General features: G+C 42.7%; 1 long non-coding RNA gene across 1 annotated transcript; it reads left to right on the forward strand.

Annotated features, from left to right (window-relative positions):
* The first annotated feature begins 3196 nt into the window (after positions 1–3196).
* On the forward strand, positions 3197–4023 carry LOC135050884 (uncharacterized). Its single transcript, XR_010241899.1, has 3 exons — positions 3197–3259; positions 3549–3681; positions 3969–4023. It is a non-coding gene; the product is annotated as an uncharacterized LOC135050884 (long non-coding RNA).
* Positions 4024–7368: the final 3345 nt, after the last annotated feature.

Consider the following 7368-nt stretch of genomic DNA (forward strand, 5'->3'; position numbering starts at 1 on the left):
ATTGCCCTCAAAGTGAAAAATGGTAACATCGTCACTTCCAACTTTAAAAAGTAGGTAGACTGTAATACATTTTTAAACTATCATAGTTGCCATTATCAGCCTTGGCTTAGAAATATCCCTAAAAGTCAATATATGAGACACAGATGAAACTGTTCTGATATCATAGATTTTGACCAGCAAACTCATGATCTTACTCTAGTGCTTCTTGAACAGAACTACCCACAGAATATTCTAAAAGTAGCACGGGAGCAGGCTAGATCTGCTGATAGAGATCTTCTGTTAAAAAACAATAAGATTAAATCTAATTGTCCTGTAGAGCATACTAAACTTAGATGTATAACCAAGTTTAATTCCAGCTCTAAAGCAATCAAGCATTTGATAAAAAAGAATATGTGTATTTTGAAAGCAGACAAAATAATAGCACCTTTACTGGAGAAAGAACCTCAAATTATTTTTAAAAAGGCTAGGAATCTACCGTTTCCTAACTCCTATCCACTACAGAGGAGCAGTTTCAAATGTTGATGCACAGAAGACGTGGCTTAGTATTATTCCTTTGAAAAACTGTTGCTTTAGTTGTGGTCGTATAAAGTGTATGACCTGCAAACATATAGAACATAAGAGTACACATTTTCATTCTACTATTTATGGTACTGATTTTGAAATTCTGAACCATATTGACTGCAATACCACTTATGTTATTTGTTTATTTAATTACTTGTATATGTGGTGTTCAATATGTAGGTTGTACAACTCGTAAGTTGAATGAAAGATTCCTGGAGCACAGACAGAATGCAATTAACGGTATGAAGACACACAGTTTGTCAACACATATTAGACTTAAACACAAGGGTGACATGGAGGGCATTGAGAATATACCCACCACAGAGAGAGGTGGTGATAGGTTCAGTAAACTCTGTAAAAGAGAAGCTTTCTGGATCTTCTCTATGAGAACACTGTCTCCTTTGGGCTTAAATGATAATCTTGAATTGAATAATATCTGATAAATATCCGTAATGTGGTATTAGAGAATCTTAATTTCTGCTGTAGTCCATCTCTATGCAGTGGTACTGCTTATACATACTTAAGGTAGTCTTGTATGTATATACCTATTTTCTCACTTAGGGTTATATGCAATTGCTGTCGAATTGATGCTAAAGTCGAAAAATGGGACATTTTCGACAAAAAAACATGTCGAATTGGATTCGTCAATGCAATACAGTACTTTTCGACAAAATACCTGCCGTTTCAGATTCGACTTTTTGCAAATCGACATTTTCAAAATTCAACATGTCTGCAATGGTCAAAATGCCGCTTTTCGACAAAAGTATATTCAATTGAAGAATGTCGATTCGACAACAGTGCTTTTCGACAGCAATTTCGCCATTTTCAGTCCGCCTCACTTTGCTGGCGGGATCTAATAAAAAAATGTTTTAAAATGTATTTTTTTTTTTGCTAATAGCATATCTATTTATATTTGAAGGGATTATCTACTTGGTTTGTCTTTTTTTGACTCACAAGTTTTATTTAATTGATTTTTTAAAAGAATATTTTTTTCTTTACTCTGCTGAGGAACATGTACCCATGATTCCACAGTTTTACCCAGGATACACTTCTGCAAAGCCCCTCATCTATCCTCACTCCCGGGTTTGAGACTTCAGGGGCAAGGAGCCATTACAGTCAGCTCTCTTGTGGAATCGTTTTTTTTAGGACAATCCCTGCGTTTTAACTCATTTATATCCTATTTTTGTACTGACTACAATAATGGAGCCTTTTTCTGACCAGATTGTGATGTTCATGCTGGCTGCAAGCATGGAGGAAGAAAGGGCTGGTGAACATCAGGATCAAAGTCAGCAAATGTCTGCATTGGGTGAGTCAGTATTACGTGTTTCATTTCCACGTCCACGCCAGTATCGCACTAGGCGTGAACTGGAGGATCTCAGCGAATTTGAGGTGATTCAAAATTATCACTTATCGACTTGCGACATATATTCGCTGTACGCTCTGTTGGAGGCCGACCTGGAACCTCGGGCATGGACCAATCGCGCAGTCAGAGGTTTCCAGAAACTGCTGGCTACGTTACATTTTTTGGCGTCAGGCACATTCCAGTCTACTTTGTCTCAAACATGCGGTTTTTCACAGTCGACACTGTAGCACTGTATAACCCAGGTCATTAGGGCTTTCCGCAAATTGACGATCCAGTTCATCACATTTCCAGATACGGACAGCGGATGTCGTGAGATCAAATTAGGCTTTTTTACCAAATACAATTTTCCCAATGTTCTGGGCGCGATTGACTGTACCCACGTGCAGATTAGACCGCCACGGAATTCGGAAGAATGTTTTCGGAACCAAAAACATTTCCATTCCATGAATATACAGGCGGTCTGTGATGTCAACATGAAATTTTTGAATATTTTTGTGGGATTTCCTGGATCATCTCACGACTCCTTCATCCTAAGTCAGTCATCGCTGTTTGACAATTTCGAAACAGGAAACATGCCGGGTGGCTGGCTGTTAGGTATTTATTTTAATTGTTTTTATTTTATTTATTTTTTATTTTTTATTTTATTTTTTTATTTTTCTATTACCCACCATTTTTTTCATTTCCATAGGCGATGCGGGTTATCCCAACAAATCGTGGCTCTTGACCCCATTGTCTAATCCTGTTGGTAGAGCAGAAAAACGTTACCAAGAGACACTCAAAGCATCGAGGCAAGTAATTGAGCGTGCCTTCGGTGTACTTAAAAGCTGGTTTAGATGTTTAGACACTTCCGGTGGTGCTCTTTTGTACTCACCGGCAAAGGTTTGCGGCATGGTAAATGCATGTTGTATTTTACACAACATATGTGTCGCAAACCGTTTGCCAGTGATTCTTCGTCGCAGTGCTTTCCAACGCGGGAACCGTTCTTCTGCTCTACCGGTGGGTATGTACGTAGGAGATGATTCCCGACGGACATTGATCCAAAGCTTTTTTTCCACTGCCTGTGAGTATACTTGTAACATTTGTATTATCGTGTAAACTGAGATTGTAATATTCTAAAACAAAATATTTATTTATGTATTTCAGAGTTTTACGTCCTGTTGACGCACCTTCCCAGGCCTGTTTTCAAGTTTCGTCCTGTTGACGACCTGTTACCGCCTCTTTTTTCCTGTTGTTGGGTTGCCGCAAATATTGGACCCGTTTATCCAACTCTACCATGGGCAACCTACTTGTGATGTGGACCTGAACCTCCGCCATGTAGCAGACAACCCCCCTCAGGTGAGATGTATTGCCCAAAACTCCCTCCTGTCCAAGTCACACCGGCATGTCCAAAGTGCAGCCCTCCGGCATTTGCAAAACTGCACATCCAATCATGCCCTGATACACCAATGCTTACACTGTGTCATGGAATGTTTGGATGTGTAGTTACTCAAGTGCCGGAGGGCTGCATTTGGGACAAAGGCCGCTGTTACCTGCCTGTGTCAAAGTGTTGCTTGTACCTTTTCTTTTCCATAGAAGGGTGACACTATTACCAATAGCTGGAACCTCATACTATTCTCTTCCACAGGTCTTGCGGAGTATCCTTCCCAAGTGGCGTGGATGTGAAGAGACACGACAGTTCCCCTGATGTACCATGGCATGGGCGACCTACTTGTGATGTGGACCTGAACCTCCGCCATGTAGCAGACAACCCCCCTCAGGTGAGATGTATTGCCCAAAACTCCCTCCTGTTCAAGTCACACCGGCATGTCCAAAGTGCAGCCCTCCGGCATTTGCAAAACTGCACATCCAATCATGCCCTGACAGCAATGCTTACGCTGCGTCAGGGAATGTTTGGATGTGTAGTTTCTCAAGTGCCGGAGGGTTGCATTTTGGAGAAAGGCCGCTGTAACCTGCTTGTGTCAAAGTGTTGCTTATACCTTGTCTTTTCCATAGAAGGGTGACACTATTACCAATATCTGGAACCTCATACTATTCTCTTCCACAGGTCTTGCGGAGTATCCTTCCCAAGTTGCTTGAATCATCATGGATGAAAAGGGACATGACAGTTCCCCTGCTGTACCATGGGCGACCTAACACAATACCACTGCATCTCATATTTTACATTTTATTTACTAATAATTTAAAGAAAAACCACACAAAACTTCTCATTTTAAAAATTTATTGAAGAAATATATAATTGTATTTTATTTTGGAATAAAAAATAAAATGTAATAAAACAAAAAAGTAGTGTTTGTTCTTCTTTACATTCTTTTCTTGTGTAGATATCTGTGAAAAAAAAAATCCATATTAAGTAAAGACACTAATGATGTCATGTTCATTCCTTTCCCAAGAACATTTGTGGAACCACACAGCCCAGCATGACCCATTGCTGGGCTGTGTGGTTCCACAAGGGCAGGCGGTCAAAAGTGGTGTCAGTGGTCAGCACTTTGACATGCCTGCACTCGTGGAACCACACAGCCCAGCATGACCCATTGCTGGGCTGTATGGTTCCACAAGGGCAGGCGGTCAAAAGTTTCTTGAATATATACATTGAAACATGGCTTTACTCACCTTAGTACGCACAATACGAACTATGCCGTCCACTTCAATTTTCCACCCAATCCTATGAATAAGCCAAAAATAAACACTAGTGAATAGTAAATTCACACAACAGTGAAAGCCTATTGTACACCAATACAAAAAGGAGTTTTTTGGTAAAAAAAAAAGTGGTATCAGAATAGCTCTTTGGCCCATAATACATGTAGCCACAAGGAGCTTTCATCCGTTACCACACGCGCCCGCATACATGCCTGCGCATGTATGCCTAGACATAAAGCTCCTTGGTAATATCCGGTCGAGAGTGGGGGAGCCCAACACAAACATAACATTATTAAGAAAAAAAAAAACTAATGGGAGGGGGAGAAAGGGAAACATAAAAAACATAAGAGTAAATAATAAAACAATACGACCGGGCTTATGATGGTTGTCCATCCGGATCCTCTTCTTCCTCCTGATGGGGCATCGATGCCCTGGGCGGCTGGGGAGTGTGTTGACTCTGCGGGTGTAGATGATGCGGCCGGTGTTGGTGGTGGAGGCATCTGGTAGGTGGGGTACATCCCTGTATATCCTTGGTACAGCTGTGACCGTCTATACCAGGATGGTGGTGGAGGAAGGGAAGGAGGCGTCCGTGTGGCTTGTGATGGCGGAAGTGGTGGTTCACCAGCATGTTGATGAGCTGGCTCTGGGAGCTTATCGTACATCATCTGCAGTGTGGTTGCGATGATCTGTTGGCTGGCTGCCGAATGTCGTTGGCTCTCCGACATGTTGTCAACGCTGTGTGCCAGGCATGATGTGTTCTCCACCAGCCGGTTGATGGATGTGGCCAGAACGTGAAGGATGTCCATAGTCTCCCTGTGATCTTCTCGTCTGGTCTTTTGCGTTTCTGCCGTGCTGTCGGCATGAGCCTTTTGCATTTCAACCAGACCGTTTGCCATCTCCTCCATTATCTTCTCAATGGCGTCCAGTCTGGTTTCAACGATATTCGTGTAGGTGTCCTGGCGGGCAGTCATCTCTGCTGCCAGGGTGTGTACCTTCTGAACATTTGAGGGATCCTTCCCTTCCTGTACGTCTGCCACCAATTGCATTTGTGCAGCTGAAAAGAAAATTATAAATTAGTATACACATTCATACATTTGTTTGAAGGCTCACAATTCGATATTTACTCACACAGGGATGTAGAAACAGCGGGCTGCTGCACTTCCACCTCGTCGTCCGTCGAATCCTGTAGGAGATCCGGCCTGAAGAAGGAACCAATCCCCGACGCAAGTCCGCTGCTGGTCCGTGGCACCTCTGTTCGCAAAAGAAAACAACAAATTTAAGTTAATAAACTATACAAAAATAGCGCCCCCCCCCCACCCCTCCCACCCCCCCCCCAAAAAAAAAAACCTTCTCCATCCGGTTGTGCCGCTGCTCCAGGAGCTTCACTTGTCCTCAATTCTGGAGACTTTTCAAGGGTCTGGCTGGATACTTCGGCACAGCTGTCTTCAAACCCAAGAAAAGTTTCGTCCGTTAACCCTGTAGACTCAAACATTTCGGGTGATGGGTCCACAAGGGTAGTGTCTTGTTTAGAGATGAGCGGGTTCGGTTTCTCTGAAACCGAACCCGCACGAACTTCATGTTTTTTTCACGGGTCCGAGCAGACTCGGATCCTCCCGCCTTGCTCGGTTAACCCGAGCGCGCCCGAACGTCATCATGACGCTGTCGGATTCTCGCGAGACTCGGATTCTATATAAGGAGCCGCGCGTCGCCGCCATTTTCACACGTGCATTGAGATTGATAGGGAGAGGACGTGGCTGGCGTCCTCTCCATTAGAAATTAGATTAGAAGAGAGAGAGAGATTGTGCAGAGTCAGACAGAGTTTACCACAGTGACCAGTGCAGTTGTTGTTAGTTAACTTTTATTTATTTTAATATATATCCGTTCTCTGCTATATCCGTTCTCTGCCTGAAAAAAAACGATACACAGCAGCAGCCAGTCACACAGTGTGACTCAGTCTGTGTGCACTCAGCTCAGCCCAGTGTGCTGCACATCAATGTATAAAAGGCAAAGCTTATAATAATTGTGGGGGAGACTGGGGAGCACTGCAGGTTGTTATAGCAGGAGCCCCCAGGAGTACATAATATTATATTAATTTAAAATTAAACAGTGCACACTTTTGCTGCAGGAGTGCCACTGCCAGTGTGACTAGTGGTGACCAGTGCCTGACCACCAGTATAGTAGTATATTGTTGTATGTATTGTATACTATCTCTTTATCAACCAGTCTATATTAGCAGCAGACACAGTACAGTGCGGTAGTTCACGGCTGTGGCTACCTCTGTGTCGGCAGTCGGAACTCGGCAGGCAGTCCGTCCATCCATAATTGTATTACAATATATACCACCTAACCGTGGTATTTTTTTTTCTTTCTTTATACCGTCGTCATAGTGTCATACTAGTTGTTACGAGTATACTACTATCTCTTTATCAACCAGTGTACAGTGCGGTAGTTCACGGCTGTGGCTACCTCTGTGTCGGCAGTCGGCAGGCAGTCCGTCCATCCATAATTGTATTATTATTATAATATATACCACCTAACCGTGGTTTTTTTTCCATTCTTTATACCGTTGTCATAGTGTCATACTAGTTGTTACGAGTATACTACTATCTCTTTATCAACCAGTGTACAGTGCGGTAGTTCACGGCTGTGGCTACCTCTGTGTCGGCAGTCGGCAGGCAGTCCGTCCATCCATAATTGTATTATTATTATAATATATACCACCTAACCGTGGTTTTTTTTTCATTCTTTATACCGTCGTCATAGTGTCATACTAGTTGTTACGAGTATACTACTATCTCTTTATCAAC

This window comes from Pseudophryne corroboree, chromosome 2, assembly GCF_028390025.1.
Source record: "Pseudophryne corroboree isolate aPseCor3 chromosome 2, aPseCor3.hap2, whole genome shotgun sequence".
Lineage (NCBI taxonomy): Eukaryota > Metazoa > Chordata > Amphibia > Anura > Myobatrachidae > Pseudophryne > Pseudophryne corroboree.